Raw genomic sequence first — 22,696 nt, forward strand, 5'->3', positions numbered from 1 at the left:
GGGGCCCAAGAATAAACAACACAAAAAACAAGAAGTTCAACCATAACCGAGGGAGAAGTTCAGGTACATCTATTGGGGCAAAAACATGCAACACATGGATACTGAAAACGATGCAGTATATTGAAATTCACAAAGCCAAATCATTCTTCACACCATATACATTTGTCTTGAATATCATAAGTAAAATAGTGCTGCACCTATAGATACACAAACCACTAAAACATTCTTGCAACCAAATCTTTACGGAATTATTCCAATCATTATCAAACCTAAAAATCTGCACAAAATCAAATCTACAATGAAACTAATGCTTCAAATTCACGGGCCAAAGGACTGGATCTCTTTAGGGATCTCTGAACGAATGACTTCATTCTTCTCGCTAAACATCAGAGTGTGCATGAACTCAGCCTTCCAGTCATCTGCAGCAGCCTGCAAACAAAGAAAATGAAACAATGGTTTAGTAATGGATAACTAAAACCACAGCAGGAGCGTCTCAGCAAAAACACACAAGAAAAGTGAAAGGATGATGAGACAAGAACAAGGACAAAACATATTTTCACATCACCAAAATCTTCAACAACCTCATCGCCATCATATGAAGAGCAGAACTGCACGGCGAAGAAACCACAATCATTATTCTTCTGCTTTGGAACATCGATAAAAGTCGGCCTCTTTGCAATAGTCACCCAGTTAGGCTGCTTGATCGCTTTGTACGCAGCCTTGCCATACACCTCCTCGAGCAACCCAACAAATATCTTGATCTTCGAGAAATAACAAAATAAGATGAAGTCAAAAACATGTTAACCAAAATAGTTCAGTTCAGGTACATAAAGAAGCGACACTTGCATAAGATCCAGCTAAACAAATAGCAGACGTTCAACTTCCAAATGAGATTCAGTTCAAGCAGTATTACCAAAACAGAGACAACAACATATTTTGTCAACATAAGGCATAGTAAACTTCATGTCAAACAAGAGAATGTGAAAGGAGGTTCAGGCTAAGAAACACTCACGATATTTTGACAGTCCCCGTGGAAACTCGTTCGCGACGTTTCCATATTAGCGTAAGGAAGTGAATCAAGGATGGCAATGCTCCCACGATATCAATTGACCACGTACACACTGTAGTGCGCCATTGTGCCTATCGGCTTGAATAGAATCAAGAAAACCTGCCAAGAATGAAAGGACCGGTGAACACAAACTATAAAAGCATATGTACTGAAGAACCGGCATGAACAAAAACTTGACAAACTCAGCAAATGGATGCACATGAAATTAAAAAAAGCAAGAGTTATGAAAACCTAACCAGCTTTGCGTTAAGAAGGTCTTCTTCCTTGCGAACAAACATTGGGAGGAGACCAGCAGATTTTTTTGCATCAAACTTCGGAACTGTTGCAACGAAGAAATCACACTCTAGGCAGTACTGTGCATTCACAGAAACACAACTAAAACACCTCCCAAATGCCACTACAACAAAACTAAGGCAAAAAAGGGAGATAGGGGTGCAAAGAACTAAAACATGTATGAAGTAGGGACTAAGTACAACCCTGCCAGCACTAGTGAATATCTCAGAGGTCTCCGGCTTATCCTTCCACAAATTTATGAGATAATCCATTATGTCTCCTGCCATCTGCTTCCCTTCACCGAAAAGTGTATAAAGGACATGTCCTGTGAGGTCAATCACATTCGCAAGGATGCTAAACATGCAGTAGCTTGTCCTACAGAATACAGAAGGATGGTAAAAAATTATTAGAAGTTCAGATACAACAACAAACAAAAGTTCATATACTACAACTCAAAAGGCAAGAGGAGAAAAAAATAGAAGTTCAGATACTACAACAATGGCAGTTCAGACAATATAACAACAGAAGTTCAGACACTATAACTCCAAGGCAAGGGAGAAAATGAACAGAAGTCCACATACTACAACATGAAAAGTTCAGACACAGAGTAGCATCTCTGGCAGCAACAAAGTTAAGGAGACGAAAACTCACTCTGAATACTTCTCCAGACCCTTTTCACTAAGCACATACTGTTTCAACTTCCGGGCCTCAGATAGATGAGGGTAACTGTTATTTTTTAGGGGAGCGACATGAAGTAATCTTGATGCTCTCTTGGAGGAAGTAATGTTGCCAGACTCAACTGCCGGTTTCCTCCTGGTGATGACAACATTCTTCCCACCTCTCAAAATCATCATCAGACGAAAGCTTTTCTGCTTCGGCTGCACCAACCTTCCTGAAGCAAGGGGTTTTTGGACCACCACGAATACCACCAGCCTGCTTCCCCAACTTGGAAGGAATAAGGGTTCAAGGTCTATCATCTTCTATCGGAGCTGTACTCATCGATTCCTCCCTAGGTTGGTATTCCTGTGACCCGAGGAATGAGTAGTGGTAATCGGTCAAGTCCAACGAATCCACTGTCAAAAGAAAAGGAAGAGAAAACATCACCATTAAATATAACTGAAGTTTAGGAATAGCGCAATGTGCAGTCCAACTAACAAAGATGGCCTGGTTACTCCTCAAGCTAACCTAAAAAATTTACTTGGATTAAAAAACTAAATGAAGTTCAAGCACAACCAAACGGCACAGTTCAAGATAAACCAATGAGCTGGAAAACATTCAACTACAGCTAACAAAACCATAGAAAGGCATCATCTTTGAAGTTCAAGTAGAAAGAAATGCTCATGTCCAAGTAAGCAATGGAAGGAAATAAATTACTGAAACAAAACACACAAGCAAAATAAAAAGATAGAAATGAAGTTCATGTACAAGAAAATGCTCCTCTCCATCTGAAACCAGTAGCCCAGCCAGATCTCAAGCAGAAGTCCAAGTTCAAAGAAAATATGAAGTTCAGGTAGAATAAAAGATGCAGTGCAGGTAAGCAGTCCAAGTTCCAATACTTACATGTGTAGTAGCCAAACAGATCTTGGAAGTCTGTATCAAACAGGTTAGAAGAAGCGATTGAGTATTGCCACATCTTCCTGATATCTGCAATATTTTCATGGGAATAATTTGCAAGAACCCCATCATGATATGAATTAACATTCGTAAGCATGAAGAATCCGCAGTCGATACTGCCATCAAACATAGTAAAAGAATAGTGTTAGAACAGAAAAAGAAAGCCAACGAATAAAACACGTCGCAACTTAAGTACAACAACAGATAAACAGAAGTGATAAAGAGAAAAGTGGAAGTCATACTTGTTTTGCTGCTGAGGCACATCAGTCCAATCCAGAGGGAAATGGTCGATGGTAAGAGGACTGCAGGGTGTCTCCTGTCGTTGCTGGCATCGCTCCAAAGCTTCTTGATGTTATCGGTCATCCGCCGAAACAGGCGTACCGCACATTCATCGTATGGTCCATAATAGGAGTCGAGAAGCTGGAACCTTGAATTCTTCAGGTCAAGAACTATCGAAACCCAATGACCAACACCACTCATGGAAGCAGGAATCTCAGGCAGGTCAAAAGTGGGGAAAACAACCTGAAGCAACATAAACACACGAATCAGTAAAAACTGAGAATTAATATCAAATGGTACAAAGAAAAATAAAACAAATATTAACACAGTGAATCGCAGTGCAAAACTAATACAGAGGCAAAGAACAAGATATTGCATACCTAATCATGTGCATCCATGCTATCTGGACCACTCGCCAAGAAGTACTTCCTCACACGGGAATAAAATTGACCTCTGAAAAACTTGTCCTAAAACAATGCAGACAACACCAACATATGAAAAATATGTAAATGAGACAAAAAAGTGTTAACTAAAATGGTAAGGAACAAAATAGAAAAGAAATCACTATATGGTTGACTTACACAAACCCAATACGGCGGGATGAGTTTATCCGATCCCTCGTACTTCTCACGTAGACAGTAGAGTGCAACCTCAGCCACATTAGATCGAAGCATTTCGCGAGGAGCAAAAGATATTGCGACATCATCAACAGAAGCTTCACACTCATAACATAATCATGGATCTAAAACAAAAGCAATAGAAAGTAAAACAAGTTCAGCATCACGAACTCAGGAAGTTCATAACACATGTTAGCATAGAAGTTCAGCTATATCACAACAGGCAGCACAGTACAAAAGAGGCAAGAAGTTCAACACCGGAGAAGTAAAAATAAGAAGCTCAGGTACATATAGTAAAGAAGTTCAGGTATGAAACCACAAGCAGTTCACAGGATACATGGATGATGTAAATATTGAGCATCTTCACTGGCCTCTTGGAACGATTATTCTTAAGCGTAGTTACACTATAATAAAAGTCATCAACCTTCTTTCGAATGACAGCAAGGTCGCTATCTGCTCACCAAAAGAAATAGACATTAAAAGCAACACTCAATCTCATAGATTCATGACAATTTCAATTAAGAGCAACATTCAAAGACAACATTCAAAACACAAGCACATGTCAGCTGCTACATCAGAAAAGATAAAACCACAGGATCATAGACATCACAACCCATGCATTACAAACCTTCACCCACATAGAATAAAGGTTCACTTAACATTCTTTACAACCACACGACAAAAAACAAAACCAGAAGTTCAACTTAGACCACACAGACAGTTCACAGGGGATATCATGGACTAAACCAAACAACAAAATGGAGGGGGGTGGGGAAAGAAGAGAGAAGCATGCTCCTCTCTTCATGGATCCTTGCCTAGACCGGTGGCAGCACTGGAATGATCAACCTCCTCTCCATAGCTATCGCTTTCAGTCTCTTCGTCGTCATCTCCAGCAGACGTTGCAGCGTCGTCGGGAAGGACAATAGCAGCAGCTGGGGTAGCTAGAGAATATGAAACAACAAAAACATTTGGTTGTGTTTGAACATCCTCAACAACAATTGATGGCTCTGCTACAGGAGACTTCTCCGGGCTTGCAGCAGCACTACCACCAGTTTCAACAGCAGGCTCAACAGGATATTTCTCCAAAATGATGTCTCTAGTTGTCTTGCCCTGCTCAGCATCAGAAACCTCATCGCCAATGGATGACTGAGGTTCAGTCAGGTCCACCCCGTCGGAGCAGCCGGTGCCTGAGACGGACTTGTCTGCAACCTTCTTTGGAGGAACACTAACATCATCATTCTGCTGCAAAAGAAACAGAAAGTCGACTGAACCTCATGCACAGGGGCATCAAGTCCGTCTCAGGGGCAACAAGACAAATGGACAAGAAAAATGGTACCTTATTTTCACTGCCATGAACCTCATCAACTGATACACCACTGGCGGGAGCAGGTTCATGCACAGGGGCAGCCTCATGCACAGGAGCAGCTTCATGCGCAGGTAAAACATCCTCCTCAACCCTAGCACCATCATCAACAGCCTACAAAAAAATCATGTAGAAAACAAATACCTAATCAGTAGAAGTTCACATTGCATAATCAGAGAAGGTCAACTATCACAACTGTCACATAATGGAAGTCCAAATACAGTAAACATAGCAGTTCAGATATCAAACTACTCTAAGACACAAAAGGGAACAAAAAGGGCTAGTCATTAAAGTCATGGAAGTTCAGGTGCTATAGCACTTGAAGTTCAGGTTCTATAAACAGAGAAGGTCACCTAGGAACACTAGTGCTAAAAAGAAACAGTTTACGACACATGGAATCAATAACGGTCGCCTATGACTACAAATAGTAATAACTGAAAGCTAACATTGAACATTAGTGCAAATAAATATCAAAAGCCAACATAAACAAACCTCTGTGGTATGCTCCACGTGGCCTCCTTCATGACCCAAACAAACAGAATCCTGCCTCTGAAGCTCTCTCACAACAACATTTGCCTCATCTTCAAAAGGCATGCAATGAGCATCCTGCATTTCCTTGAACAGCCCAACGCTAGTCCGAAGGTGGGAAGTGCTCTGACGAAGCTCTTCAAGAAATCCAGCTTCAATAGATAAGACCTCCTTCGAAGACTCAACATCAAATCCATGTCCGGGAGGAAGAATCCCATCAGCGCGACTAAGACACTCAACAGTTAAAGGAACACGAGCCAACTCCCCACAAACAGTTTCAACAAGACTGTCAATCCTAACCAGCGAAACATTGGCAGGTTCAAACAAATTCTCGGAAGAGACGCCACCTACAACACTCACACGGGAAGAAGAACCTCCTTGATCTACAAGGGGGCACCGGTATTAACATCCCGGGAGAATTCAAATCATGGGGAAGTTCCACTCCCTAGGCCGGCAGAATGAGGCATAGTTAGAACAGGACGTTCAATAACCCTAAAGAACACAACCTCAGCCTGTGTCTTCCACTGCATACAAAAACAAAAGTCAACACATCAAAAAACAAAATGATGGAACATGGGAACAAAAAAATACAAGACATTACCAGAAGTTCAAGTTAAACTACATAGGAAAGAATAATGCATATAAACACTCACTGGCAGTCTCCCAAACACCCAGTTGGCTAGGTCATCATCACCCTTCTTGACCAAGTCAGCCGCAGCAAGCTCAAGAAGCTTGACCTAATCCATGAAATTGATGTGAGGGGTGCTCAAGTCAATATTAGGCGTCTTGCCAATGATAAGGCAATCCAGATACATAAGAAGTGGCGCGATGGCACAACCTGTGACAGCTTTTCCTCTACTAGTACCTTGCTGATACCTAACAACAGCACTCCGAATATCGTCAACAACCAACTGGCAGTAATCCATGTCTTCCATATCCTCAAACACAAGGTTCTCAGCCATTGCTGCCTCCCTGGAAACTCGTGTAGACGTTCCAGGGATAACCACCTTCATGAAAACAATAAGGTAAAACACCTACAGAGGAAGATCATCCTTCGTCTCATCCTTCACAAGTTCAGCGAGGATATTCCGCAAATCCTTTTTCTTGATGTCGTCACTCCTAGCATACCCAAGCTTGCCCTTGAACCTCATAACATCATCATTGAAACCATCATTCGAGGGCCTAGGGGGTACGATTACCTTGAGGGAACCCAAAGAGATGGTGAATAGCATCACTTGTAATACGCAGAACCTTGTTCGCCTCACCCATGTCCAGAATCATAGTTTTAGGGTCGATCCTCGTGTAGATGTTGCACATCAAAGGACGAGAAATGTTGGAATCAACCTTCAAGTCAAACACACAACCAAAACCAGCCTTGATAACGCTCGTCTTGTGCCTAGCCTTTAGCATTTTTGCACACGCCTTGACCTCTCCTAGTGAGCAGCGAACCGTCTTGTTAAAACGTTTCTCCTCACCTCCTCCTTGGCCACCTTCTTCGGGCGCTTTGCCTCCTCTCTTCCTCCTCTCAGGCCGCTCCACAAGCTGATACTAAAAAAAATGCAATGAAAAGGAAGAAAGGCAGAACAATGAGACACAGAAGGTTCACCAAAATTCCACTAATGCCTACATACGCAGTACATTTCAGAAGTCCAACTATGTCTACATAGGCAGTACAACCATGTATGACCAGAAAGTCAAGATGCTTTCAAACTATTGGAAACTTACAAAAGCAGAAGTTCTACCATGTACACCAAGGCACTAACCAAACATGTATTTCAGAAGTCCAACTATGTCTACATAGGCAGTACAACCATGTATGACCACAAGTTAACATGCTTTTCAAAAAATGTTGGAAATTTAAAAAGCAGAAGTTCAACCATGTACACCAAGGTACTAATCAAACATGTATACCAAAAAGTTAAGCTAATCTCTTCATGTATATATCTAGAAGTCCAACTATGTACACAAAGGCAGTAATACCATAAAAGCAAAGCAGATTGGCTAATTTATTCGTCTATATGGAGCAGAAGGTCTGCTATGTACGCCAAGGCAGTGCTAAAAACACAAAAACTACAACAATAGGGACAAATGCTCTAAAAAATGGTAAACATGAGGCATTCATACCTGATTAGCCGCAACATCATCATCGTGGTCGTCCTCTTCATCAGCATTGAAATCAGCATCATCCTTGTCCTCTGGATTAACACGAGAACACTTCTTCTGACCCTTGTTGACCTTTCCAGGTGCAACCTTGCGCTTGACGCCGCATTTCTTCCCATTACCAGGCGCATCAGCACCAAGCGGAGAAGGTGTAGACGCGGCAGTGGCAAGCACACGAGGACTACGGCATGGCGTACCACCGAGGCCTAGTCCTTCATATTTAGCAAGTTCTGCAGGCCTTGAAACACGTGGGATCCTCCGAGGAATAAATCCACCAACTACATGCTTCCTCACAGTGGTCTTCGTGATTTTCTTCTTAACAGGGACAAATGTGCCATCACTGCCACATGGCACGTCTTCCCCAACCATGAGCTCAGCCGCATGAACAGATCCAGGAACATCAGAACCTTTCTCAAGGTGGGCCGCCCTCTTCTTGTTAAAATCTTCTTGCCTCTTCCTCTTATGTCGGTCCTCCACAAGAAGCTTAAGAGGCACATCCTCAAGTTGTGTGACAGGTTCAGTGCCATCAACAGGCTGCGACTGCGTCTCTAACATCTGAAGAGAGCACAAAGGATCCGAAACGGAATCACAACCTTTGACTGACGGAGGCCCCTCCTCCTCAGCAGCAGGGGTTTCTGATAAACCCAACTCAGATAAGACATTGTTGATGGTGTTCACAGCTTCCTCCTCTGTGGACACATCTGCAAAGAACACAAAATATAAAGAAAAAAAATAAAAGTCAGGAACAAAAACAAAAACAACAGACATGAACAAGCTAAAAAAACATGGCTCAAGACTTTAAAATGAAAAGAAAAAGGTGTTTCACATACTAGGTGAAGCAAGAGCTGCAGAAGCAAGATCCTCGAGGCTTGAAAAATTCTCAAGCCTCGAAGCAACCTCGGCAATCACAGTCAAAGGGATCATGGGTGATTTAGCCGCATCAAATATTCGAGCATCAATATTAACTTCTGAAGCTCCATCTTGATCGCAGGCATTTTTTCAGAACTATTAAACTCATCACCAACTACAAAAAATGCAAGTAAAAAGGCAGCTGAGTTCTAATGCGCAATCCTACACCAAAGGGACTTCTACTTTGACAACAATGTCCAATACCCAGAAGTTCAACAATACCTAACAAAGCAGTAAACACAACAAACAAACTAAAATCTAGATACTAAATATAAAAACAATCTACACCAGAGGGGCTACTACATATGTCATGAATGTCCAGAAGTTCAACGATATATAACAAAGCAGTAAAACAAAATGGGCATAATAGAAGTTCAACCAAATTTCATTATAAACAAACAATAATTAAAACCACAAGTTCAACTATGTGACCCAAGCAAGTAGCACATAAAAAAGATGTAGGATGACCACAAATAGTATTTCACAGGCAAACTAAATATCAATACCATGAACATGATAATAAAAAAACAAAGATATACACTAAAAATATGAAAAGTTTGGGAAGTCCAACAAAACTTGGTGACATAGTTTCACCTGCAAATCATCAACTAAAAAGTAAGCAACACTCTACTAATTCAAACTAATGGTAAAAAGCATACACATAACCTTTCCTACAAGTTCATACTATCAAGAATGGCAGTCCAACATGAATACTAAGTGAAGAGATGGGCAGACATATATAAGAATAATGCTATTTAAAATACAAGATACAACTACATTAAGATACCTGGAGAAGGTTTTGAAGCCATGACAACACAACCGCCTAGATGAATGCAACTCCAAACACTAGAACAACCTGCTAAAACAGGGGATTCATTGCATATAGTTAGTAAGTACAAAATCATACAACAAAATACAAAAAGAAACTGAATCAAACCATAGGATGAAACAACCAGAACATACGTACAAGTATAAAAGGATGAACAGTAGCACATCTAGGCAAGCACAACAAAAAATGTATTCATAAACTAACTAGAATGTCACAGACATAATCTAGACTTCGAAATCCACGACACTAATGCAATTAGATACATCAGATCCAGCATGAACCATCCATCACACCACACCCTCTATTACATGCATCTGACTACTAAAATCAACAAAGGGGAAACGAAATCCACACAAGTCTGAAGGGACAAATAGCACACACAAGAATCTCACAAACAAATCTGACCACGGGGGAATGAAATCCAACCACCACACGCACAAGAACCCTACCTAATCTACCACCAAACCATCAGAAGAAGGGGGAAGCAGGAGGACGCGAGAGCACACAGAAGAAATAGGAAGGCCTCGACAGATCTGGCGAAACTACAAGCAAGCCATAGGGGGGCAGCATCTGTACCTCTCGAAACAACACCCGCACACACGAATCCGCGGCGGTTCTTCAACTCCCCACGATGCCACGCGCACCTTGCAACCACGCAAGAAGTTGCCGCCCTCACGAGGGAGAGCGGGGCGTGGGGGAGAAATAGGAGCGGGGGCGTGCACCGGTTACTCCACTCACGGGGGCAGGGGACAGGGGCGGAGAAATCGGGGGGAGTTGCAGGCGACGAAGGCAGTGGAGCAACAGAGAGGGGGGAGAGAGCGAGCGATAGGGGGATAGGGGTTTTCTGACAGGTGGTGGCGAGGGAGATGGTCAATTAATGCCTCTCTGTCGTGGGACTTGCAACGCAGATGAAATTATAGTTTTACCCCCCCCCCCACACCTAAAAAAGTAAATACATCCATAGATAAATGAATGCACCATTTGAATGCATCTATTATAATGAGATAATATCACACAACATCACTGCCGATATCCTTAAAACCAAAAATAGATGGCAAATACACTACCAAAGGAAGAAAAATACATACATAAATATGTACCTAAAAAACAAGAGAAAGAAGTTCAAAAAATAAAGAACAGAAGTTCAAGTACTCGAATAGAAGAAGTAAAGGCATAAGAATAAATAAACCCTAAGAAACAAAAAGAAGAAGTTCAAGTACAAAAAAAAGATGAAGTTCATATCTAACTAAAACATGCATGTAACACCCACGATGCGGCTATATCTCCCACGTGTCAGAGCACGACCAATCGCCACTTCACACAATACATAAATATAGCATTACATCATCCAGAATACAATCAAGGTCCCACTACGGCACCAAATAAAGAAAGACAACCCCAATTGCACAGATCCCCGATCACCAAAACTGGGCTCCACTACTGATCAACTGGAAACGCAACAACACAAGAACAAGATCTTCATCGAGCTTTCAACTGAGCTGGGTTGCGTCACCTGCACTAGTATCATCGGCACCTGCAAACTGTTTGGAAGTATCTGTGTCGGTGTCAAAACCGGCGGATCTCGGGTAGGGGGTCCCGAACTGTGCGCCTAGGCCGGATGGTAACAGGAGGCAGGGGACACGATGTTTTACCCATGTTCGGGCCCTCTTGATGGAGGTAAAACCCTACGTCCTGCTTGATTAATATTGATGATATGGGTAGTACAAGAGTAGATCTACCACGAGATCAGAGAGGCTAAACCCTAGAAGCTAGCCTATGGTATGATTGTTGTCGCTACGGACTAAAACCCTCCGGTTTATATAGACACCGGAGAGGGCTAGGGTTACATAGAGTCGGTTACAATGGTAGGAGATCTACATATCCGTATCACCAAGCTTGCCTTCCACGCCAAGGAAAGTCCCTTCCGGACACGGGACGAAGTCTTCAATCTTGTATCTTCATAGTCCAGGAGTCCGGCCGAAGGTATAGTCCAGCTATCCGGATACCCCCTAATCCAGGACTGCCTCAGTAGCCCCCGAACCAGGCTTCAATGACAATGAGTCTGGCGCGCAAATTGTCTTCGCCATTGCAAGGCGGGTTCTCCTCCAAATTCCGTGTACCTGTTGAATAGTGTACGGTTTCTTGTAAATGTAGTGCTCCTTGGCTTCTACGCCCAATAATGGTCATTTTCCACGTGTCAAACGAATACGAAAAGTCAGGGTGTTTTTTATATTTACACCCCTAGCCGCGTGAATGAGCCGCCTATTTAAGGGGACAAGGATTTAGATCCAAACCACACCTTCTCCCCTCCGCGAGTATTCATCTGAGCGTATCCGACAGAGCTCCATTCTATCATGGCCGGCCGCCGTAGCTCCTCCTCTCGCCCTTCCAGCCCTTAGCCTGGAGATTGGAAAAGGTGCTCCATCCTACACAGCGAGCTAGTGACGCTCCAGACTAAGGGATTTCTCCCCCAGCCTATATGGTCCCGGTTCGAGCCGGACTTGCCACCTATAATGGTGGAGAGCAAGTGGAGAGCGCCCGCAATCCCTCCAAAGGAGAGCGGGTATGCCTTTTCCCTTACTGAATAAGAGGGCCCGGATTTCCAATTCATCCGTTTCTCCGGGGGCTCCTGGAGTTCTATGGCCTCCAGCTGCACAACCTCACGCCTGCCTCCATATTGCATATCGCGGGCTTCGTAGCCCTTTGCGAACTGTTTTTGGGCTGCAAGGCTCATTTCGTGCTGTGGAAAAGGCTATTCTTCCTTGTGCCCCGTTCTAAGAAGGGGTCAATATATCAAGTGGGCGGTGCCGAAGTGTGGCACATCGCCGGGACCGGATATCTATCCGGAACCCCAAAGAAGGTGTTCAAGGACTGGCCTTCGGAATGGTTTTATATAGAGGATGTCCCGCTGCCGGATCCTATCCGGATCGGCCTCCCTGAGTTCGACAGTGCTCCCCTAAAGAAGCGCCTAAGCTGGCGTCCGCGGAGCCCTCAGAGGGAAAGTGACAGGGACGTTATTTACCTGATGGGCTAGATAAGATTGTTAGCTCATTCCGGACTGACCATGATCGGGGTCATGGCCGCATGCATCATGCGAGGGGTGCAGCTGCTTTAGTATATAGGCCTCCCCATGTGGGACTTCAACGGGGAGGACGACGCCACCCGCTACGCCCGTAAGGGGCTGGATTCGGCTGCCGCTCCAATAAAGACCTTGTCCGCTTTGTACAAGGGAGAAGAGGAGGAATTTCTTCCGTCAACCCACATGGTGGATTTTTCTATGTACAATCCCCCAAGTTGGATAAGTGGACACTTTTACTTGCCCATCCGTTTTATATTCCCATTGTTAAATATTTAGTCTAACGACTTCAACGCAGGAACTACGCCAGGCTGTTAAGGAAATAAACAGCCCTCCTCCACAACCCGAGGATCCGGGATGGTCCCTCAACCCGGCCTCTCAAGAGGATCTGGACTTATCTGTGGAGCTGATTGATGGGGTGTTTCATCAATTGAGCAAGGACAACGCCTTGGTGGCCATTACGGCCGATTATCCAGGGCTACTCCCAGCCTCATAGGTAACTGAGACCGGAGTCCCAGCACTTTGAAAAGGGATCTATCCTCGCGTGTTTTCGATTGCCGTGTGATAACCGGGTTTTTGCAGGGGAGGTCCTTGAGACGGGAGGCCGAGCCTGCGGCGACTAGCCAACGAGGGGCGGCAAGGCCCCGCGGGCTGAAAAGAAGTGCGGTCCGGACTGAGGCGCCGGCGCAAAGGTATAGCGTGCCATCTTATTCCCAGGTGTTATTTCTTCAAGGCATATTAACGCTCGTGCTCTCTTCAGGACGAAGAGACCTCGCCGGACTATATCCGGAGAGGTTGCCAATCGCGCCTCCACCAGCCTGGCTCCAAAGCCTGGTCCGGAAGCGGAGGCGAACACAAGGCGTGCACCAGACGCTCCTTCGACAGAGGATGTGGACAGGGTTTCTGCCACCAATTCCGAGGTGGAGAGTGCCATGAACCACAGGCGTCGCCGGATAGTTCTTCGCGACGCTTGTTTCTACCAAGAGGCATTGGATGCCTTCAATTCGGGAGATGCGTACCTCCATGCCACTCAAAATGGTCTAGCCAGAGCCACGGAGCAATATGTAAAGGACATACGGGTAAGAAAATTTTGGTAATTATATGTATACCAGTAGCCCCCGAGACTTGAAACAATTAGAATAACTGATTTAAGGATCATTTGTTATGCCGGTTCTTACAGGAAAAGAATACCCTACTATCCCAGGAGCTGGAAGAGTGCAAAGCCCAACTTGAGGCCGCACTAGCCGCGGCAGGGGAGCCCAAGGAGACCCCCTCTGGTAATATACGGTTCGAAAGATAAGTATTTTGCAAAGTGCGGCGTGGGTGCAAATCTGACAAATGAAATTGTAGATGGCGCCGGATTAAATCCGGAAGAAGAACGATCTCCAAGATGCTAGCTGAAGGCTGGTGAGTGCGTGCTGACAAAGGTGAGGCGGGAGAAGAACGATCTCCAAGATGCCAACACCAAGCTGGGCGTTGAACTGAAGGATGTTCGTGCCCAGATGTTGGACTCCATGAAGGAGAATCAGCGGCTTTGACGCGTCATATATAGTAAGTGCTTAAATGAACTTTGAAAAAAGAGTTCGGCGAGGAAGTCGACTAACAGAGTAATGTCTGTAGGTATGCTAACAGGTCGTCCTGCAGAGGAAATGCCCGGTTCTATGAGTGACCTTCTTCCCGAGCTCTCACAACTGCACGAGCGAGTTCGGCAGGTGATGCAAAGCGTCGCCCAGGCCTTGTGGCCATCCGTCTCCATGCCCGAAGGCCTTGGAGAGCTTGTAGAGAAGCTGAAGGGAGCGCGGCGGCGCTTCCGATTGTGGAAGATGTCGGCATGCCGTCAAGGCGCCAGGGAGCCCTGGGCCATGGTGAAGACGCGGTACACGAAGGCTGACCCAAACCACATGGCCGAGGTCGGACCCGTGGGGCCCGATGGGAAGGAGATCCCTGTGAGCTTAGTATACGGCCAAGTAGAGTTGGCCGCAAAGTATTCCCAACAGGACTATAAACTAGACAGCCTGTTAGATGGTATTGAGGAGGAATACAATCAGTAAGATTTACTATGTAATTATAATTGACATGTGTAATGCCTTCTAGCCGGATTGTAGATCGTTTGTCATGGCCGACCTTTTCGCTTCAACCTCGGGACCTGACGGTCCGGAGTGTGTCCGAATACCCTCGCGGTTATATAAGAACCAGGGTATGCATGGAGTCCAGGCATAGGGGTCATTAGTGCTTGAACAGACAAGTGCCCAACTAGTTATGTTATATTACATGGTTAGTAAGAAATATCTTCCAGGGAGAAAAGTTCCGTTAGGGGTTCCTTTCCCTGGGAGGCATGCCCTAAAGTGCATGTCCATTCTGCGAAAAGAGACGCAGGAAAAACATCTGGGGGCGTATAGATAAATAAGTGAAAAAAGATCATCTTTAGTTCATCGACCGAATATTCCCTTAAGAACACTAGCTTTCGGCTTCACCCAGTCTAAGGTACACATCCGGCTGACCCGGCAGTAACAATCGCAGAGGTGCTCCCTTTACCACCTAGCCGAACAATCGGGAACGTAGGGGTAAGCACAGGAGCCAGGCAACCCATCTTGGCCAAAACTTAAGTCATATCGATGCATATAATGGTGAATAAAAGGTACATGCGGAAGTGTGACACATGTGTCGGGCATGAAGCCCGTATAAATAAGCTTCTGTTTAAAGAAGCCCCCAGGTTTAATGAGCGCGGATAGCACGTCACTTTATGAGCCTTTGAAGGCTATAAGAGAAAGAGAGGAGAAGGAGAGAAATGTAAGACAAAAAGTATATAAAAAATGGACAGAGGAAGGAGACGAACACAGAGTCCGGCGCTAGGCATAGAATCTTCGGAGACGGGCTGCGTTCCATGGGTTCGGCTCGAGTCGGTTATTCGATGCATCTCGCAGGCGGTACGCTCCACCAGTCAGGACTTGGTCAATTATGAAGGGACCTTCCCACTTGGGCTTGAGTTTGTCCTTTTCTTGTCCGGCAGGCGTAGAACTAATTCGCCAATGTTGTAATTTTTGGCTCATACTTCTCTATTTTGGTATCTTCGAGCCTGCTATTGATAGAATGCGGAATGGGCTTTTGCCACGTCTCGCTCTTCCTCCAAGGTGTCCAAACTGTCCTGCCAATCGAGCCCGGCTTCTCTTTCTTCGTACATGCACACTCGAGGTGAGTCATGAATTATGTCGCGGGGCAAAACCGCCTCTGCGCCGTACACCATGAAGAATGGTGTGTATCCGGTGGTGCGATTCGGCGTGGTCCGCATCCCCCAGAGTACGGAGTCGAGCTCCTCTACCCAATGCATATTAGATTCCTTAAGGGACCGCACTAATCTGGGTTTGATGCCGCTCATGATAAGACCATTTGCACGTTTAACCTGGCCGTTAGTTTGTGGGTGATAGACGGAAGCATAATCGAGCTTGATGCCCATGTTTTTGCACCAGAGTTTTACCTCATCGGCCGTAAAGTTCGTGCCGTTATCAGTGATGATGCTGTGGGGGGACGCCATAACGGTGTACAACCCCAGATACAAAGTCTATCACCGGTCCAGATTCGGTCGTCTTAACAGGCTTGGCTTCTATCCATTTGGTGAACTTATCCACCATGACCAGTAAGTATTTTTTCTTGTGGGTTCCACCTTTAATGGGTCCAACCATGTCAAGCCCCCAGACTGCGAAGGGCCAAGTGATGGGGATAGTTTGGAGGGTGGTGGGTGGCATATGGCTTTGGTTTGCAAAAAGCTGGCAACCGACGCATTGTTGGACTAAGTCCTGGGCGTTTGCCCGGGCCATCGGCCAATAAAAGCATGTACGGAAGGCCTTGCTTACAAGGAACCGAGCTTCAACGTGATGACCGCTGAGTCCGGCATGAATTTCAGCCAGGAGATTCCGCCCTTCCTCTTCGGAGATGCACCTTTGAAGGACTTTGGTAGTGCTTTTCTTATAAAGCTATCCCTCATGGACTTTATAGGCTTTAGATTGCCGCACTATGCAGCGTGCCTCATTTTGGTCCTCAGGGAGTTCCTGCCTAGTAAGGTAGGCGAGGAATGGTTCTGTCCACGGGGCGATGACGACCATTATTACGTGGGCTGAAGGTGTTATTTGATTGGCAGAGCCTCCAATTATTTCAGAGTGTTTGGTGTCGGGCAGTGCGGTTGGGTCCGGGCTGTTATTGCCAGGTTCCCCTTCCCATAATATGGACGGCTTGAACAGCCTTTCCAAGAAGATGTTTGGGGGGGGGACTACATCACATTTTGCGCTGATGCGTGCCAGGACATCTGCCGCCTGATTATTTTCCCGGGCTATATGGTGAAATTCAAGCCCTTCGAACCGAGCTGACATTTTTAGGATGGTGTTGCGATAAGCTGCCCTTTTTTGATCCTTGGCATCAAAATCTCCATTTATTTGGGATATTGCGAGGTTCGAGTCCCCGCGCACCTCTAGGCATTGAATGCCCATGGATACTGCCATCCGGAGACCATGTAAAAGGGCCTCGTATTCGGCTGCGTTGTTGGAGTCTATGTACATTATCTGGAGTACGTATTGAACTGTGTCTCCTGTGGGGGACGTCAAAATGACGCCAGCCCCTAGACCGGCCAACATTTTGGAGCCATCGAAGTGCATGACCCAGTTTGAATATGTGTCGTACTCTTTAGGGAGTTCGGCCTCCGTCCATTCTGCGACGAAGTCGGCCAAAACTTGCGACTTGATAGCTCGCCGTGGCTTGTAAGTTATGTCGAACGGGAGGACCTCAATGCCCATTTTGCAATCCGGCCCGTCGCATCACGGTTGTTTATAATATCGTTAAGTGGCACTTCCGAGGCTACTGTTATTGAACACTCTTGAAAGTAGTGTCGCAGCTTCCGGGATGTCATAAATACCACGTGCGCAATCTTTTGATAATGCGGGTACCATGACTTGCACGGAGTAAGGACAGTGGACACATAGTAGACCGACTTTTGAAGGGGGAATTTGTGTCCGTCCGTTTCTCGTTCGACGACGAGCACTGCGCTTACGACCTGATGGGTTGCTGCAATGTATAATAGCATTGGTTCGCCAATGTTTGGCGCAGCCAGGACTGGGTTTGTTGCCAAGATGGCTTTTATTTCGTCGAGTCTGGCCGTGGCTGCATCCATCCACTCGAAGCGTTCGCTGCACCGAAGGAGGCGGTAAAGGGGTAGGGCCTTTTCTCCCAAGCGGGAGATAAAGCGGCTTAGAGCCGCCATGCATCCGGTTAATTTTTGTATTTGTTTGAGGTCCTCCGGGATATCCAATTGTGACAGAGCTCGGATCTTGGCTGGATTTGCTTCAATTCCTCTACCGGATACAATGAAGCCCAAGAGCTTTCCGGCTAGAATGCCGAAAACACATTTTTTTTGGGTTGAGCTTGATGTCGTATGTTTAGAGGTTACCGAATGTTAGCCTCAAGTTGTCTACTAGAGATTCAACATGTCTTGTTTTAACGACCACATCATCTATGTATGCCTCCACTGTTTTGTCGATCTGGTTTGCCAGACATGTCTGAATCATGCGCTGATATGTTGCGCCGGCGTTTTTGAGCCCGAAGGGCATTGTGTTGAAGCAGAATGGGCCATATGGTGTGATGAATGCCGTTGCGGCTTGGTCTGACTCTGCCATCTGTATTTGATGGTAGCCGGAGTATGCGTCAAGGAAACACAACGAATCGTTTTCTGCGGTAGCATCGATAATTTGATCGATGCGGGGGAGAGGGAAGGGATCCTTTGGGCAAGCCTTGTTAAGGTCTTTGAAATGAACGCACAGGCGCCAGGATTTGTCCTTCTTTGGTACCATCACCAGGTTTGCTAGCCAGTCCGGGTGTTTTATATCTTTGATGAATCTGGCCTCCATGTAACACCCCGGATATGTTTTACCCAATATGTAATCCAACTCTTGCCGTTTCCGGTGCTAAGTTATTTTATTTTCTCGGGTTCGGGTTTTTGTCTCCGTGTGTTGTTGTTGTTGTTGTCATGCATCTCATATCATGTCATCATGTGCATTGCATTTGCATACATGCTCGTCTCATGCGTCCGACCATTTTCCCCGTTGTCCGTTTTGCATTCCGGTGTTCCATTCTCCTCCGGTGGTCATTTGTACCATCTTTTCATGTGAGGGGGTTAAACATTTCCGGATTGGACCGAGACTTGCCAAGCGGCCTTGGTTTACTGCCGGTAGACCGCCTGTCAAGTTTCGTACCATTTGGACTTCGTTTGATGCTCCAACGGTTAACCGAGGGACCGAAAAGGCCTAGTGTGTGTTGCAGACCAACACCCCTCCATTTTGGCCCAAAACCCACCAAAACCCTCTCCATCATCTAGAGCGTTCGATCATGATCGCGTGGCCGAAAACCGCACCTCATTTGGACAATCCTAGCTCCCTCTATGCCTATATATACCTCCCTCATTCGAAATCCTGGGTGTTTCCACCCCTAACCCTAGATCCACCCCTCTCCGCGCGGCCGGACACGTCCGCCGACCGTCGGACACGTCCGCCGCTCCGCCCGGACCAATCATCGTCCGCCACGTGTCCCAGGTCGGTCCCCACATTGCCGCGCCGCCCGAGGCCCGCGGGAAGCCCCCGCGGCCCGACTGCTACAGCGCGCCGCGCCTCTCCCTCCTCGGCCCGCGCGCCGGCAACGCGCCCCGCCACCACCGCGCCAGTCGCCGGCGGCCACCTCCGCCACCGCACCGCCATTGCCGGGCCGCTCCGTGCCCTCCGCCGCCCGCCGGCTCCCTTCGCCGCTCCGCCCCGCCACCGGCCACGACTCCGGCGACCGGAGCCCGGCCGGATCCGGCCGCTCCCGACATCTCCGGCGGCCTCAAGCTTCCTCTCCGGCGGTCCTCGAACGGCGTGCGACCAGATCTGAGATCCCCGCTACAGTAACCCTAGATCCGCGAGGTGATGAATTTCTCTAAGTCCCCGATTTCCAGATTCAAATGCCCTTGTTCATCGTGTCGTAACTTTGCATCCGTAGATCCGTTTTGGGCATATAGGATATCAAAATGTTTGCCTCAGAGAGCACATCATTTCATCTCATTGCGTAATTTTCATTTGAGTTCATCTTGATGCCCGAAATGCTGTTGGAAGAGTGCTATTTGAGATAATTGTCAGATCTGCTGCTCCAAATAGCTATTTGTCATTTTTGCCATGATTATTGTGTGTATGATATGCCCCTGAGCTCTACATATGTTTTGTTATGTGCTTTGTCATCTTTCCAGAGGTGCTATCCATGAATTTTTTTGATGTGTGTGGTGACTAGCACAAGCTTGCAAAGTGGTGCATTCGTTAATGCTGATTTCGGGGACTTAGCAATTCCACTAAGTCCTTGATCTGTTTTTATCAATATGCCATATGTTCATGTTGTTTCCTAGTGATTCGTGCCTCTTTTGAGGATGATTAGTAAGGATGTTTTGTTAATATTGTAGTTCTCTATAAATCCATGTCTTTGTTTGCAATTATGGAGCACCCTAGCTTGAGTCAATCGAGCTCTACTTTCGCTATTTCGTGAATCTGTGCAGATTGTCTACTTGTTAGCGATTTTGCCGAGGATGTTGTAGTTGATCCGTGAATGCTATGTTATTGTTCTTGCCATGTCTAGCTTGTATAATGTGTATTCTTGATGGGTGTATGCTTATATTGTCATGACATGCTCTGTAGTGAGTGCATCGAGCCCGTAAACATGCCTACTTGATATCTGAAGTGCATGCTCCAGTTTTTCACCAAGTCTATGATCTGTTTATGTTTTTGCCATGTTCACATGCTTGCAATTGTATTTTCTGATCCCTTTTAGCTCAAGGTCACTAAGGGACTTTTGTTAAGCTCTTTGAGTAGCTCTATGCCATGCTTTACTTTGCCATGTTCAGTTCCTGTAGCATATAGTTTTCATGCTCCAAAAATATGCTACCTGATCTGAAATTCCAGACAAGTGTTAATTTCACAAAGTATGAAATCTGGTTATCGTTTGCATTTTTGCCATGCTTGTTTGAACCTGTTAATGGATGAATTGGCCGTAGCTCAGTGTTCCTCTTTTGTTAAGCATCATGAATGTATCCCTTCCATGTATTTTGTTGCCATGTTTGAGTGTTGTAGCATGTTTGTCTTGTTGCATTTAGATGGTTACTTGCTGTATATCGCAGACCGGTGCCATATTTGTTTTGCTTGCCATTTCCAAACTGTGTCTCCGATTCTGGCGTTCTTTATATCGTTTTCAAGCGAAATCACCTCACCTTTCCAGTGGCGCACTTGGATTTCCAAGTTGAGGCCAGGTTCATTCATCTCTTGTCAAATCTTGCATATGCATCACATATCGCATCCCGCATAGCATATCATGTTTGCATCATGTTGTTTGAGCTTTGCACGTGGTTGATTGTGTCCTTTTTGCTTGTTTGTCTTGTTTGGGTAGAGCTGGGAGATGAGTTCGCTAACGAGGAGACCATTGAGTTTGCTTTCGAGGATCCAGTCAACTCTGACAACTTTGCAGACAAGATGATCATACCCTCGAAATCACTTCTATCTTTGCTTTGCTAGATGCTCGCTCTTTTGCTATACCTATGCTACCATGCCTCCCAAATTGCCATGTCAAACCTCTAACCCACCATGTCCTAGCAAACCGTTGATTGGCTATGTTACCTCTTTGCTCATCCCCTCTTATAGCGTTGCTAGTTGCAAGTGAAGATTGGAGACCGTTCCTTTTTGAAACATTATTTACTTGTTGGGATATCACTATATTATCTTGTTATCTTAATGCATCTATATACTTGGTAAAGGGTGGAAGGCTCGGCCTCTCGCCTAGTGTTTTGTTCCACTCTTGCCGCCCTAGTTTCTGTCATATCGGTGTTATGTTCCCGGATTTTGCGTTCCTTACGCGGTTGGGTGATAATGGGAACCCCTTGATAGTTCGCCTTGAATAAAGCTCTTCCAGTAATGCCCAACCTTGGTTTTACCATTTGCCACCTAGCCTCTTTTTCCCTTGGGTTTCCGTAGCCCAAGGGTCATCTTATTTAAACCCCCCCAGGCCAATGCTCCTCTAAGTGTTGGTCCACCTCGTCAGCCGCTGGTGGCTACCAGGGGCAACTCTGGGCTGGCCTACCAGAAGTTTAGACAATCTGAGTGTGCCCTGAGAACGAGATATGTGCAGCTCCTATCGGGATTTGTCTGCACATTCGGGCGGTGTTGTTGGATTTGTTTTAACTTGTCGAAGTGTCTTGTAGAACCGGGATACCGAGTCGGATCGAAATGTCTCGGGAGAAGGTATATCCTTCGTTGACCGTGAGAGCTTGTCATGGGATAAGTTGGGACTCCCCTGCAGGGATTTGAACTTTCGAAAGCCGTGCCTGCGGTTATGGGCAGATGGGAATTTGTTAATGTCCGGTTGTAGATAACTTGAACCTAACTTAATTAAAAAGAATCAACTGTGTGAGTTGCTGTGATGGTCTCTTCTCGGCGGAGTCCGGGAAGTGAACGCGGTGTTGGAGTAATGTTTGTGCAGGTTGTTCTCTAGTTATCCATTCGTGCCTCGCCTTCTCTTCTCGCTCTCTTTTGCGAATAGGTTAGTCACCATATTTGCTAGTCGCTTGCTGCAGTTCCTCATATTTTACCTTGCCTTACCTATAAGCTTAAATAGTCTTGATCGTGAGGGTGCGAGATTGCTGAGTCCCTGTGGCTCACAGATTACTTCCAAACCAGAGGCAGGGCCTGATGATTCCATTCCAGATGACGCACTTGAGCTCAAGTGGGAGTTCGACGAGAACTCACGCCGTTACTATGTGTCCTTCCCTGATGATCAGTAGTGGTGCCCAGTTGGGGCGATCGGGACCGTGTCGCATGTTGGGTTGATCTTTTATTTTGGCACCGTAGTCGGGCCATGAGTGATTGGATGATGTAATGCTATTTATGTATTTTGTTTGACGTGGCGAGTGTAAGCCAACTATGTTACCTTT

Source organism: Triticum aestivum, chromosome 2A, assembly GCF_018294505.1.
Source record: "Triticum aestivum cultivar Chinese Spring chromosome 2A, IWGSC CS RefSeq v2.1, whole genome shotgun sequence".
Taxonomy (NCBI): domain Eukaryota; kingdom Viridiplantae; phylum Streptophyta; class Magnoliopsida; order Poales; family Poaceae; genus Triticum; species Triticum aestivum.